The following is a 16,237-nucleotide window of genomic DNA, read 5'->3' on the forward strand; positions in this document are numbered from 1 at the left end:
CAGTGCAGACTCACAATTGAAAGTTGAATTCAGCGTAGGAAGGAAAGTGGAGGGGACTCATTGAACAAACTTCATGTTCACAAAAGATTAAAATCTGAAGGAAGTAATAATGGCAACTCCCATGCAGCCGCTGAAACCAGGGGCCGCCGCTGGGCCCAGCTAGCGTGTGCTAACGGCCCCACCTCAGCTCCAATTTGTCATCAATAGTGATTTAAACCAGACAAGTGCAATCAGAGCCCAGCGTCCAGATGCACTGAAACCAAAACATGGCTCTCTGATCTTTTCGGGTTTGATGTGTCAACAGTTGGAGCTCAATCACGCTAGATTTAATACTTCTGAGGAGCAATAACAGAATTCATCGGATCAGCTTCCTAATCAGTGGGAATAATAGTGACTAATGCCATTGTCTCCTCAGCTTTAATCAACATGTCCACTATCTCCTCAGGAACACCCTTCCTGGACATAAATTAGACTTCTGTAAATTGAAAGGAATAAGACGGAGAGGAAGAGAGAAAAAGAGGCAAAAAGAGAAAAGAATGAGAGAGAAATAAAGAGTGAGACAGAGTGTGTGTGAGAGAGAGAGAGAGAGAGAAGGAAAGAGTGCTGAAGAGGAAGTGCAGAAATAACCTGACACTTAATATGGTGGGGCTAGTGTGTTATGGAAAGTTCTGGAAATGAAAGGTATAGTCTGAATGGGCCAACGGAGTGATCGGAGATGTTTTGCGAGCGAAAGCCAGGGTTCCTCGCCATCGTTCAGCTCTGCGGCCCAAAAGCGCACATTCCCACAGCCCAGCGCACCACTTTAAAGAGTGGTAGGGCCGCTCTGGTCCACCACTGCTATGCCACTCCCTCTACTCCAAAAAAGCAAATATCAATAAATTCATTATGTACTTTATATTTATATATTTGTGCTTAGGAGCTTTTATATAATCCTCATATTTGCTGCTCCTGGTATTTTTAGAGTAGAGATGTGAGTGTGTGTGTATGTGAGAGAGAAAGAAAGAGAGAATGCTCAAGTTCTCTGCGGTGTATAAGGCCAGATGTGATAGAAACTCTGGTCAGCTCTATGTCCAGCTGTGCTGGAGTAATCCAGGCCTAGTCTGACCCAGCTAAGGGTCCTGGCACCAGACACATAAAGCCCTTTGTGTAGTTCAGATAAATTCTTTAACTTGTTGACTCCTGTGATGCAGGTGGGGTGAAGGTGACAAAAGAGCCTAAAAGATTAGGAGAAAGAGGGATTAGAGACTTTTCCATATAATGAGGAAGTTGTGCAGATTGAGCAAACCCTTCATTTCAGAATGTTCTTTCCCATTTTGTCCACTTAATTCAGATCTCAATCTTTGTCTGATATCTTAAAGGGCCCATATCTTGAACAAAAAGAATGTTACTCAGTTTTTTGGAATAAAAGAGATGTAGTATGTACACTTTTGTTAAAGTTTGAAATGTACCAGCCACTCACTAGTCCATGTGGCTCATATATGGAAATTAAGTTGCATTTGAAATTAGGTACATCACTGGGCACATGGATCGAAGGAAGATGATCATGGATGACACACATGGTTGGGGATCAGATGAAACAAAAAGCTTAATAGTAATATGGGCAGACAAGCTGCAGATGAAGGCTAAAGGGAAAAACACTTGGTAATTAGTTTGCAGATTTGCATATCTTGTCCCACACAGCAAGTGGATTTCAGTCCAATTAACCAGAGATGCATTTGACTACCAAGTGTAAATGCATGTGCCTAAAATCTTATCAGGATACAATCCAGATGCTAGTTACATGAAGCAACCAGGTGTAAAGGGGTCTTTCATACAATGCCAGAGTGGGTAATTACTTTTCTTTAACTGTTCATTAACTAGTTTATATATTTTGTATACTTATTACTTGTATGTATAGATAATATTACACTGCACTTTGTTTCATTTTGCACAGTGCTACTATTTGCACTTCTGATAGATGCTAACTGCATTTCATTGTCTTGTACTTGTACTATGCAATGACAATAAAGTTGAATCTATCTATCTGTCCACCTGATTGGGAGAGTCGGGAGAATTCCCAATGGCTGGTACCTTTCTGGGCTGGTTACTGTGAGCTAATGTATTAACTCATGCTCAGACAAACAATAAATGTTACATCCAAGTGTAGATCTGTAATAAAGTAGTACCCCACCTCAAGTGGTATACCCCCGGTTTGCTAATTGTGACCTAATCTCATACAGTGAATAGAGATCAAATGAAGCTGAAATTAGCTTCTCAAGCTCACTACCTATTCCATCTTAAATGGTGTAGCAGTTCAGATGCCTGTATTGGCGCTAACATGTAACTACTGCGCTGTTTAAGGTAGAACAGAGATTCAAATAAGAAGCATACAAGCATCAACATATAAGAAGCAAATAACATCTGCCTTGAGAAAGTCATCTGGAGATGAACAGCAGCAGCAAAAAACTAAGGTGGCACTGAGAAGAAAAGAATGAAAAAGCAACATAAGGAGGATTAGGACATATCCGAGCAGAAATACAGTTAGAGTTTAAGGTGGTCCAGTCTGCATCATGTAACTCTTGGTCTCAAAACAAGTCCCTCTCTGGCCCTGTCTACATATATCAGTTATAAAGCCATAGTAACCAAAACAGCCTGTTTAATTCTGAGGAAATAAGTGAGGTGGTAAAATAGTCATATAAAATGAATTATGGCTGTTTTTAGTACATAATCCCACACAAACGTTATACAAGGAAAAATGGGGGAAAAATGAAATACAATTAAAGATGTAGGATATTGGCCATTTGAAGGTTCTATACAGATTAGTCACATGAAGATTCTTGATGAACCAGTTCTCTTAAATGGTGACCTCACCAATCATTTTTAAATAATATGAAAACAAAGCCACTCTGCAACTACTTTTAATGTCTTTTAAGTCTTTTATGTTTTCAGTCCTCTAGAGGGGGCAAGCAAGTTAACCCCGGAAACAATTCTACCTGAGAGTCTGAAGAAAAATTCCTTGCTGCCTGCAAAAAAAATCACAGAATCTTTGTTTTCATTTTTGTGTGAAAAATGAGGTGAGGAAGGAAAGAGGCAGTGGAGCTCATGACTCAATCTAATCCTTTCTACAGTTCCACAAAAAGGCAGGTTTTGCATTACCTGCACAAGTTCACATGACAAACAGCTTGAACATTTATTGACTGAGGGTCTGTAAATGTTTCACCTGAATGAAGGAGAAGAGTGGAAGAGGGCAGAGGGAAAGGCAGGGAGAAAGGGCAAGAGAGATAGAGAGATAGCAAGAGAGAGAGAGAGAGAGAGAGAGAGAGAGAGAGAGAAGGAGGTAAAACAGGCCAAGCAACTGGCCTCCTTTGGCCTTTCATTCCCTGATCTCTTCACTGCTCCAGGTCCACTGAACTATTGCAACACTGCTGTAACAAACCAAGGTAAAAAAAAGAGACATGAATGAGTGTGATGCTGCCGTGCCCCGTTTTTCTAAGAGCATGAGGCTAAAGCCAGTTATAAGGCAGGTTAATAAGTACTGCAGACATGATATTTGAGCTGTCTTACTGTAACACTCATACTGTACTCTATGGTCTAGCACAGGAAAATACAACTGTGAAGTAGTTCCCAGTAATTTACGAGTGTTCAGTTCTCACAGTGTATATATCTAAATCTCATATTTTTGTATTTTAAAAATGAAATTGTACCAAAGAGGGTTCTTGGAGCGTGCCATTGAAGAGGCACTCTTGGTTTTCTAAAGGATCTTTCAGTGGATGATGCTGAAGAATTATGGGCCTCATTCACCAATATCTTTCTGGGTTTTTTCTTCAATTTGTTCTTGAGAAAGGTCCTAAGAAAAAGTCTACATCCGATTCGTGACATGTTCTTAAACTCCAGAATTGAGTGTGCGTAGATTCTGTTCTTACCTACAAATCCCAAAACAGAAAATCTTCATGAAAACTGCATAAGTGGGTTTCAAGAAGAAATTTCTTCTTAGGAATGATTGGTGAATGAGGCCCTATGTTTATAAATGAGATGCAACTGTACAGAATTTTTAAAGAGTTTAAAGAGCCCTCATTCAGTTCTTTACATAATGTAAAGCTTCTGTAGTAAAGGTAAATGTAAAGAAACACAATGTAAAAGTTTTATAGTGAAGGCAAATATAAAGAAACATATTGTAAAAGTTCAAAAGTAAAGATAAACATAAAGAAACATAATGTAAAGGTTCTAAAATAATGTTTTTCTCTAGGACCATATATTCAAGACAAAAATGTCTTTTATGAACTGTGTTTTAGAAGTGTAGTATTATGTACTATATTGCAAACTCTCATGTTAATATAGCAGTACAAACACAAGTCCCAAAAAAGTTGTGACAGTATGTAAAATGCTAATAAAACAGAGAGCAGAGACTAGAACATTATGTTTGACCGGTATTAAATTGAATTAAATTGAAAACAGTACAAAGACGATACTTTATGCTTTATGAACTTATGTGCAACCATACGGGGCTTTGATGGTGTATTTTGTGCTTCAAAATGCACCGCACATTTCAGTCGGGCCAGTCTAGCACCTGCACTTTCTGATTACGCAGCCATGCAGTTTTAACATGTGCAGAATGTGGCTTGGTGTGGTCTTGTAAAATGACCATGATTGTCTCTGAAAAAGACAATGTCTAGAAAGCAGCATCTGTTGCTTCAAAATGTGTCTGTATCTTTCTGCCTTTACAGATTTGTAAGTTACCCATGCCATAGTGACTAATATATCCCAATACTATGGGAAACGCTGGCTTTTGAACGTTACACTGGTAACAATCTGTGTGGTCTTTTTTGTCTTTGGCCTAGAGAACATGATTTCCATTATTTCCATAACTAATCTAAAATATTACATTCTCAGACCACAATACATATTAATCTTATGAAAAGACTTTTTTGACAAAAGTTTGTCAAAGTATTCCTGAGCCCATGTTGTGATATCCATCACAGAAGCATGCCAGTTTTGAATGCAGTGCGATCTGAGAGATTGAACGTCACTTGCATTTAGTTGTGGTTTTCAGCCTTGCCCTTTACACACAGAGATTTCTCTGGATTCCCAAAATATTTTCACAATATCATGCACAATATAGGGTGAAATATCTAATACCTAAAATCATAGTACTAGCCCTTAGAGGAACATTGTTCTTGAAGTGTTGGATCATTCGCTGCTGCATTTTTTTGGTAAAGTGGGGACTCTTGCTCATAAAGGACTAGGCCTTTCCTGGATGCTCTTTTTATTTTCAGGTATGATTATAAAATGTTATTGAACATGTCACAACTTTTTGGAAGGCATCAATTTCAGAATAAGTGTATATTTACAAAAAACAATGAAGCTGATGAGGTAAAATATTAAATAGCCTTTGTACTGTTTTTTATTTAAATATTGTTCAAAGTATTTAAGCATTGGTCAATTTACAAACCACTGCTTTCTGTTTTTATTTCCACTTTTCATACTGTCCCAATTTTTTGAAGCACTAGGTGTACTTAAAAACTCACATTCATAAAGTTTAGGCCATAGAATGACTTAAATGTTCCATTGTTCCATGTTCCATTCCATGTTCAAACATTTTAGAACACAGACCTGTAAAATGCACTGACAAAAGTGATGCTATGAATTTACTTGATTCAAATGTGGACAGCATATCTGCATTAACAAAATGTATTACATAAATACAATATTGTGTTTGTTTACTTTCTTTTTGCATAATATAATATAATTAATATAATTTATCCATATAGAAACAATGTGCTCATTTGAATCACATAAATTCAGTGCTAACTTTTCTAAGTGACTATTTTACATTACTCTGCTTGTATGGAGGGACTCTACACCCACTGTAGTTGAAGTCTGTGTAAAATGCTTCATTAGAACTTGTAGCACTGCTGCTGCCTGATAGGTGGATGTGGGAAATTCCGTCTGCCCTCACAAAGAGACGTGGCTCCGCGCTCTCAGCAGGGGGTCTGCCCTGTAGGGCAGCGGGCACAGACAGCCTTTACACCCCAACACTGAAACATGCTCCGTTATTGTTCATATGTTTATTGTGCCAGGCACACAATTGCTGCAGCTTACTCCCAAAGATTTCACTGATTGCTCATATTGTTTCATTGAATTTCATTGAACATGGAACCAAACAAACGGTCAGTGTAAAAGTCTGTGATTTAATGGAGAGCCATGCTGCTGGTCACATAGTGAAGGACAGCAGGGTTCAATGCTATATTGTGTGCCCTGTGGCAACAGTATAGTGGAAGATTGTATGAGGCCTGTCCCCTTTCTTCTCATCCAACTATTCTTGAATGTGTATGGAAAATTGCACCATTTGTTTATGATTTATGTTTATTGATGCAATTGTGAAAAAAAGACAAAGCTTAGTCAATTAGTGACCCATGCCGTCTGAAAAGGTCATTGCCGTTTCATCAAGGTTGTAACGGCCTATAGCACCTAGACAGTACAGCGGTCTCTGGGCTTTCACGCTATCCCGCATTTGGCTGACTGGCTGTGGCTCTGTGGAGCTTTTGTGTGCCGTGTTTGCTTAGGCCGCGCTCTTGGGGCAGGAAGTGAGTGAAGTGGAGGAGGCAGAAGTGCACCAGCAGCACAGCACCCCCCATGGAGTGGACGCTGAGTCGACACCGCTGGCAGGAGAAGGTGATGAAAGACTCTGATTGATTGCACTCATACACCTGTCCTACACCTACAGATCTGCTCTACACAGCATCAGAGCAGGAGGGTGTCACCACAGGGACTGTCTTGCATATACGGTTACTACTTGTTGTCATCTGTGTTCATTTTCTGGTGATGCTGGCAATTACGTTATTCATGGTTAACATGATCTGGTCTTGTCACAAGGGCTCAGGGGAAAAGGTCCATCACTTTTTAATCTTTAAATTTACACCTGACATCACTAGCAGCATGCAACCTCACCCCTGATCCTTTTTTTGCAGATAAATTATAAAGATTTTTTTTAATTTAAGAAGACATATAAGAACATAACATGTTATTGTCAATAAAAAAAGTTTTGAAAGTTTGATGTGATCAAGGAGATCATTTTGTGCATTTGCAATGCTGTTCAAATGTGAGAGATCACAGTTTATTTAATTTATAAAATAATCCACTTGCACGAGGAAGAGGAAAATTCAAAAGAAAATAAGCAAAAAAACAGTAGTTATATTTAAACGTTTCAGAGAAAATGGTACTCCTAATGGCAGTGAAGGACCTGGTAGAACACCAAGACTCTCACCATCACAAATAAAGTACTTTAAATATTCATCTTTGGGTAACAGGAGAAAATCAAGCCATCAAGAAGCTGTTACTAAGAAAATCAAACAAAGAAACTGCTGGTGTTCTCAGAACAACGGACTGGCCACCCCAGAGTCCAGACCTCAACATCACTGAATGTGTTTGGGATTACTTGGATCCTGAGAACTCCTAAGACTGAACTTTAGAGGTGTGGTGAAATGTCCCTGCAGATTTCTGTGAAAAACTGAAAGTCTCACAAAAAGACAAGATACTGTAATAAAGCCAAAGGGTAGATTTGCTATCATGTTTAGTTGTTAAATTTTCTGGTAAATGTTTTCTACTTTTTTCATAGCATGGAACCAAACAAACTGTCAGCGTACGAGGCTGTGATCCACGCTGCGGGTCACTGTGAATTACTTAATGGGGATTTTGACTGGAAATTAAATAAATTAAGGGTGGTCTCTTTTGCACAGTACAGTAAGTAAAATATAGAAAATATGACCCAAGGTATGAATGAACAGTTGACAAAACATCCATGCATTTAAGTGTTAAGTTTACTGGACTGTCTGACTTCCACCAACTCAAACCTGCTTACTACTGAGATATGCAGATTATTGCACATCTTTATCTATATGACCACAGAAGTGAATTATGAATAATCATAATTGGCCAATGTGTAACTCTTGCATACTGTATGATAAACAGTCTGAAAGGGATTGCTCTTCTGTACCTGGCAGAAGGGCTAACTATTGAAGAACTGGTGTGGAAAGACTGTCCGCCATACCAGCCTGTATCGTGGGGAGGGGGTATATTTGCTGCAGCCTTCAGGGAGCGGGGTTTGTAGGTGCTGAGAGGCCGGCCGCAGTGAACACACACTGCCCCCGTACAGCGTTCACAAAGACTGCAGTACAGCTTGGAGCTCAGAGCAAGGAGGAGGAGGAGGGGGTACTGTGTGGTTTCAGGGGGTGTTGGGGTTTAAAACTCCCAGCCTCTAATCCTGACACACTGTCTCCACCAATTAGAACTGCTTCAAAAGGCGAAAGGGGAGGAAAAAACAAAACCAGAAACCCAGCGAAGGCATATTTAGTAACATTTTGGCAAGCTGTAATTACATGTATGGCTAACAGAGAGATTTAACTACTTTTTCCCCATTGATTGACAAGGCAGAAAAAAGAGAGAGAATGGAACGAAAGTGCTGCTCCTCTGCACAGGCTCTGTATCTGAGACAGTGGGAAAATTGAACTAAGGACACATGGGGTAATATGCTTATAATGATTTTTACCATGTAGGTAAAGACAGTGGGGGCATACAGATATTACAGTGCCTTGTTGTTACATAACATGCAAGAAGGCACCAATTTTACTTGCTGTTGCTCTTTCTGAATAATACCTTCATATTTATTTTATTTTGCTACTGTTCACTGAGAGCACAGCAGGGGTCATCAGGGCAGTGGTGAGAGATAAATATTGATATTAACAAAATTAAATCTCTGCCTCCCTTGATCAGGTAATTCAAATCAGAAAGCCTACAAGCCTTGCTGTTGACGTTAGGCCCGTCGTGTTGAGGGAGTTATAATTACCTCATGGGTCAATATTGACCTTTGCAGCGAAAAGTGTAGGCCTAAGATAGACACCAAGCACAATTTCCTGGGAATCTATTCCTACTTATGACAAACATGCAGAGGAAGGTGGGAATGTGAATTTACTTGACACTTTTAACCCTCATTCATCACAGCATCAGCTTTTGATAGATGTATTAAAATGAGTTTGTCTTATATTAAAAAAAGTAATTTATATTTTTATTAATATATATAAACTGAAAGGGAAAAAACAGAAGTAGTCAAATTTGTGATTTAAGACAGACAGCTATCAACATAGGCAAAAGGCCAGCGACCTCCAGACATTTAGAGATAAGAGTGTGAGAGAATGTAGGTCAGACGTCCATGCTGTTTCAACTGACCTTGTCTCTTTGCAAAGGTAGGTAGAGTAAATCACATCAAAACATTGTTACTCTGATGAAAAATGTGTGTGCTAAAATTTGAGAAAAAAGCAGCATGTTATGGTTGCTATGAAAATGTAAGCTCAAAAATTTCTCAGAAAGAACTGTGGCTGTACCTAAAGGATAATTCCAGTGATTTTCAAAATTTCTGTATCGTTAAATTGTTCAGAGCACTTGAAGTGTGAAATGCTCAGTCTTAGAGAAACGTACCAAACTGGAATTGTTCACAACAGTGTTGATAAAAACCATACATCCAAAACGTTTAAAAAATCTCTAAAATCTCTAAAAGCTAATTCATAGAAAGTTGTTAACAAATTAGTTGAATCTCAAAGTAGAAAACAGATTTAGACTAGAATTCTTTTGTTTTGAATAATGTTATATCTTAATTATGTAATATTTATTACAGTAAATGAATAAACATTACATTTTGTCACTACCAATACAATAATAATGCCTCCAAAACTTTACCAAATGTTTTTGTTTCATTGGTGACAATTTCAGCTAATTTTGAGTATAACTAGTAAATGCCAGCTGGTACATGACTGGCAAACACAGCTTTAAACAGTTACATAAAGTCATATTTCTTTTAAATCAGATCACAAAAACGTTTACTCAGTTGTAGAAAGTATGTGTTTCAGTAGTCACAGTTCCTATTATTATACACTGATTTTGAAACTTTGGGACACATTTACTTCAAAACAATGTGATCTAACTGCTCGCCATGTGGCCATGAGTGACAAGGATGCAGTCTCACATCCTGCTCTAAAATCCAGGGGTGTGACTAAGATAAGGCTCCGACTACAGACTAAAACTGTAGTCGACTACAGACTGTACTGAAACTGCTGTTTCAGTAGTGACATTAAAACGTGGGACAGCATTTTTTAATTTAAAAATTAAACTCATATGAGACCAAATCTTTCAATGATTTTTGTGAGGCTGGGAGAAGTGAGGACACCAGGAGCAGCATGTGGAAATACAGCGATGCTGTTGATGATGCTGATTGTAGAGAAAAACAGAGAGTGGAGTGAACAAACACTAGAATTTAAACTGAGCGAAATTAGAATAATAGTGATGTAAATGTGAAAGTATGAAAACAGCTACAAATAGCCCACTTAATATCATCATTAACATCATCTGGGTTCTGGACAAAACTATTTTTAATTATTCTTACTACATCACTGGATCCTAAAATCTGAAGTCAGAATTTTTTTCAGTGGGAACAAGCTGTTTCAATTCCTTCTGGAAGGCATTTTAATGCAGCGCTGTCTCTGACGCAGCGCCTGACAACTGATTTATCAGGCAATTACAGTTCAGCTGAACTTCTCATAATGCTGTCCTCATAAACACGTTCGACAACCATAAAGACCATGAATCACTTCCTTACCGCCTCTTCGCTCTCTTGCTCTCTTTCGGCACTGATTCCACCATAAGCTCCATACTGTCCCTATTTAGGTCCTACAGTGCTGGGGCAGGGGGGTGTGGGGTTGATGCCAGGTCAGAGAGGAGGATACAGAAGACTTAGCTCGTTCTTCTTCACCTGAGGACAAGCTGACCATAGCAAACAACCTGAAACAAGACTCCTTTTTTCTGCATTTCAGATGGAGGAAAATTATTCTCCCGAAATACCCCACAGTGGACTTTGATGGTGAATGTCCTATTTCATCATCTGTGTGTAAAAACATTGGGCAGTAAGCTGTCCTAAATGTAGCTGGGTGTTTGTGTTAAGGTCCCTAGAATAAGGATAAGTTTATCATCCTCACATACTAAAGGTGATTCAGAATTGCCCAAGGAAAGTGAGGCTCAGAAAAATAAACCAAGTAGAAGACACCACATTACAGGAACTGAAATAGACGTGCATTTGTGACTCACTGATTCCTCAGAAGAAGGTTATATCACTGCGATGAAAATGGCAAAAAGAGAAAAGTCCATTTCATAAGACTTGCTTGACCCTTATACAGTGGAAAAAAATGCCCCAATGTATAAAAAGGGGATTTCAATTAATAAAAAAAGACAATGTAATTTGCTTGTTTATTCATTATTGTTATGTCTCAGACAAGTTGATAATCTCAAGACATGCCGCTCCATTCACTATCATCTGACATTATACGAAATGTTTATTTTAGATAACCTATTTTAGATGTTAAAGTTACAGTTTTTAAAGTTACAAATTTACAGTCTACTAAAAACAGCTATTAAGAACAAGTTATTCATATTTACTGTCAGGAAAAAAAACAAAAAACATATATTTAACAGAAAATTACACAGAGGTCTCTAAAGCTAAACATAATATCATTTATTGTCCAGTATTAAGTGTGTCCACCCTTTGCCTTTATTACTTTTAGCTTCCATTCTTTTAGGCAGACTTTCTTTCAGTTTTTCAAAGAAACCTGCAGGGATATTTTTCCACAACTCTCAGAAGTTGGTTATATTTTCTGCTTCTCACAATCAAGTAATCCCAAACACATTTGGTTAGATTGAGGTCTGGGCTCTGGGGGGACCAGTGTTCTGAGAACACAAGCAGACTCTTAATTTGATTTGCAAATTTCCTTCTTTTTTTGTATGTGTTAAGTAATGGCTCCTTGACTGGTACACATCCTTTCAGGCTCATGAAGCTGAGTTGTCTTCTCACAGTGGAAAGATAGACAGAAACACCTGTGGATTTTTTCCAGATCTGAAGCAAAAAAAAAATAAAAAATAGATTTTCATGTTGATGGTGACAGTTTTTGGGATCTACCAAGTCCCAATTTCTCTTTATTGTTTAGTTATTGTTTTAAACTGATTTTCCTTTGTTTTTACCTTTACTTATGCAAGTATATCTTATATCAAAGCTCCTCAAAAATCTCCTAAAAATAATCAGCATGTAAATTTTGAAGAGAAAATAAATAATAAAAATGGTTGTTTCTAACTTTTGCACGGTAGAGTCATGGGTGTGTAATTGTGACGATATCTATATATCTATTTTTTACAGGACACACCATATCTGGGTACAAATGGTATAATATTGCTATCATTTTAAAAACCACACATTTTTAGTATCTCATAATAAACTTACAATAACTCAGCAGGCCATATTAATGAACTTTGATGAAAAAATACAGTATGTAAGTTTACTGTTCTCTCTGCTAATACACTCAAGGCTAGTCTGGAGTGAGTATGGCGTCATTTGTGGCACTTCCCGATTGTGTCCTTTTATTTGGACAAAATTTCATCACATACGCACACACACACACCGCACAGCACAGCTCAACATCCTGTAGAAAGTGGCAAACTCTTATACCTAGAGATAAGAACTTGAACAAGGAAGTTGCTGGATATCAAAGGCCGTCTGCAGCCATGCAGTCCAACTTGTTTACTTCCCCACAGAATGCCTGACAGCAGCCACCATCAGCAGCAGCGTCAAAACAACAGCACACGCCTCACTAGCACGTCCCGTAAAAGAGCAACAACACCCATATCACAGAGAATTCCTCTGCTCCCCAACCCCTCATTTCCTCTAGGAGCTGACGACCTGTAATCACACTCTGAGAAACCGCTATACTTCATTACTGCAGTGATTACACCAATTAGCAGCATGTAGGGAGTGGCCCACAATGCCCAGCACTACCGCCAGGCTGCTGGCTCTCCACACTGTGGCGGCAGTGGTAGACGCTGCCTTCTGCTGCTGTTCTTGGGCCTGTTTAGTGGTTTCTGATGTGACGGTTAAGGGAAGGCTTCCCGTAAGACACTGCTCTCAGATCAGAGCCAAAGCAAAGTCTTTACCTGGAGCCTCTGTGGCATGTTGCTCCAAATGAACGCCATTCTGTCTGAAAAAAGAACACCATACCACACTTACAGCTTGGACCTTGTTAGAGGACATAATTCAGGTGAAGTATTTAAAGACAGAGTAATGTCCATAAAACATTTACATTTTGAAGTTCACTGAAGCTCAAGCTACACATGTTGCATATTACTGCATGCAGACGATGAGCTATTTATAGAGTAAGTCAAAGCCCAATCAAGGAGAGGACGCATATCTCGGGTGAAGAACCACTTACAAGCTCTTTCTCCCCATTACTCTTTGATGTCACTCAAGATGCAACCATGAAGAGCCCAAAGATCTAAAGACTCAGTGATCTTTCCTTACTCTGATTCAGCCCAAGGATGCTGTTTTTGTCCTCCGACTCAACACATGACACAAATTTGAAAATCTGAACATGAGATTAGCAGCTTTTTTCATGCTATATCCCCATCCCTTTCAACATCTTCTTCTCAACAGATGTTAAGTTCAAGAGTGGCATCCCAGCTGGCCACAAGTGAGCGTATTTTCCTACCACAGGCTTGAGAGAGAAGCCACAAAACAGCTTGCTGCAGCTCAACATAAAACAAAACTCTGAAGAGAGGGAAAAAAAATGAAGAAATTTTTCAAAAAAAAGTGGGGGGAGTAAAAACTAAAGATTTTCTAATCCAGCCTTTATTGAGGTTCCTGGTTTCAGCATTGCGACCTTTTTTATGTGTGAGAAGAGCTCCCTGTAATTTCCTCACCACCACCACTGGACCGGCTTGTAATAAAAAGATGTCTATTCTGGGATTCTCTGTAATAATGGATCCTTCTTGTCTTCATGCACTTCTGTCTTTCTCGCCTGTTTGGAGAGGAATAGGCAGCAGGTGGTGACGGATGGATGAAAGCATGGATGGATGGATGGATGACTGAATGGATGAATGGATGGATAGATGGACTAATGGATGGGCACACTGTCTAGGGTCTGCTAAACAGACAGGCTGAAGGGTGGATATGCATAGGTAGATGTACAGAGGCAATGAGGAATGAAGAAATTCATAAAGAAGTCGTTGATAGCTCAATTAATGAATCAAGTTTATGGTTAAAGTTCTAACATCAAAACAATGATTGGATGATTGAGAGTGTGAAGGCGAAAACTATGTGAATTCAGTGCCTCTTAACAAAAAATAAAAAGGTATGAGAGAAATAGTCTAAAGTTTGGTACAAATTCACCTGATGAAAAAGAAGAAGGGGCGCAAATCTGAAGAACAGTTTACTTATTCATGTTTTCCCTTCATATGAGCCTCTTTTACAATGATAATAAAGCAATGTCTGATTCAATGTCATTGATCAGTGTGTAGCCATACAGAAAAAGAGGTGTTTGCCAGCAGCTAAACAGCTATACTTCATTAACCCTTAATTGAAAGCACTGGGCAGTAAAAAAGCTCTTCCGGTGGTGAGGGTCTTTGAAGAGGCAGAAAAGTGCGGTTTGCCTGCCTAATGCACAAGAGGCTGAATTGCTCCAAAAAGTGGAGAAAAAAGTGAAAAACACACTCTTGTTGCATGACAAAATCCCTCCCAACCAAGACTTGTCCTTTAATACCGAGGCCTTTTCAAGTGGCTTCTCCACGATTGCACATGGGGAAAGACAAACCGCATAGTCGGGACAGTGCTTATTATATGCTGAGACTCTGTGTATGTGTGTTGCTATGTGCTCAAGGAATGCTTGCTGCAATCCATGCAGCGCACTTTAAACTGAAATGACACGTCTTAATTTGTCAACAAGCTTCCCATTGGAAAGCGAGTAAAGTGAGTGCGCACACAGAACGTAGCTCACTGTAACAGTATCTATATTACTGTGCGGTAACGCCAGTGGATAATGTAGGTGCTTTAGGAACTGTCAGTCCACAGCTGTTTCAAAACCAAACCCTTCAGCTCACCTCAACTCACACTCTCAACTCATTATGCACTCTGAAAGGCATCCTGCACTTGATTTTTGGCAAAACATTGACATATGTAGCCCATTCATAGGAATGTATATTAGCCTTGACTAGATTAACTGGCATTCATAGAATAGGCTGCAATCTGTTCATGACTGCTTGCTTAGTGGGTTCTAGACCACGATGGGACATCAATACCTTCACTGTCTGTAAACTCATTATGCACTTAATAATCAATTAATGTTAAATTCTAGTTTAGCAGTTTGAAACAAACTCACCTCACCTACCCTTTTTAACAACATAGCCTTATAAGTTAAATGTAAATAGTAACTTCTCCTAGTTCATTCGGTTTCTGTCAGGAGGGTTTACTTTCAGAAACAGGTGAATTTTTGTACTTACATTTTTAAAGTATCTTCAAGAGTTTTTACAAACACTGATGCAAAAAAGTATTTATTTTCCCACATGGCCTTTTTGTAACTCCTGCCTCTCTGAAGGTCTTGTCTGAGGCTATTGCTAAGGGGCAATAATATTGTAATTGCTGTTTTTCACAAGGACCAAAGGTCTTGCTGGTCTTCCCAGGACTTTAACCCACAACAATCAGATTGCATGGCCATTACCTTTTTAACAGCTCTTTAGGGTTCTTCTGAGCTAAGGTAATAGTGGTGGATTTCTGGTTTAGGTTTCAAGAACGTCCAAGAACGAAATAAGTTTGATTTATCCTATTGGCTACTTGCAATACAAACATAATGTGAAAAAAGGCACAGTTTTGGATTATGCTTGGACGTTCTAAAACCTTTTTCAAGTATTTTAGGCCTAATAAATAGAGCTTCTGGAAGCCAATCAATCTGTTAACAGATGTTAAAGAGGCACTGCAGGCACTTTCTTATCTGAAAGGGAGAATCTTAGACAAATTCTGAGAAACTAAATGAAGTTTAACAGTTTTTATTCCAGATATTATGACAACAAACTGTATACTAGCTATAATAGACAGCTCTAAATAAAGAAAAGCAGTGAAGAAAAAAAGCCTACAGTTCCAGTTTTACGCAGGAGAGGACACGGGCCACAATGAACTTAGATAATGTTTATCTCATGAATTATATAACAGTGCACTCTTGTTTTAGAAGAGTAAGCTCAGTTCGCTAAAAGACCTTTCTCTAGCAAACTGGACAGAACACGATGATATCACAGCAATAGTGATTTCATTTGTATAACTGCTTTTCAACTGTGCTTAAACAAGGAACATTAGACTTCTGAAATAGAAACTTTATTTAACAGAGGAAGTGTGCTAACAGCATATGAA

Source organism: Colossoma macropomum, unplaced genomic scaffold (assembly GCF_904425465.1).
Source record: "Colossoma macropomum unplaced genomic scaffold, Colossoma_macropomum, whole genome shotgun sequence".
NCBI classification, from domain to species: Eukaryota; Metazoa; Chordata; class Actinopteri; order Characiformes; family Serrasalmidae; genus Colossoma; species Colossoma macropomum.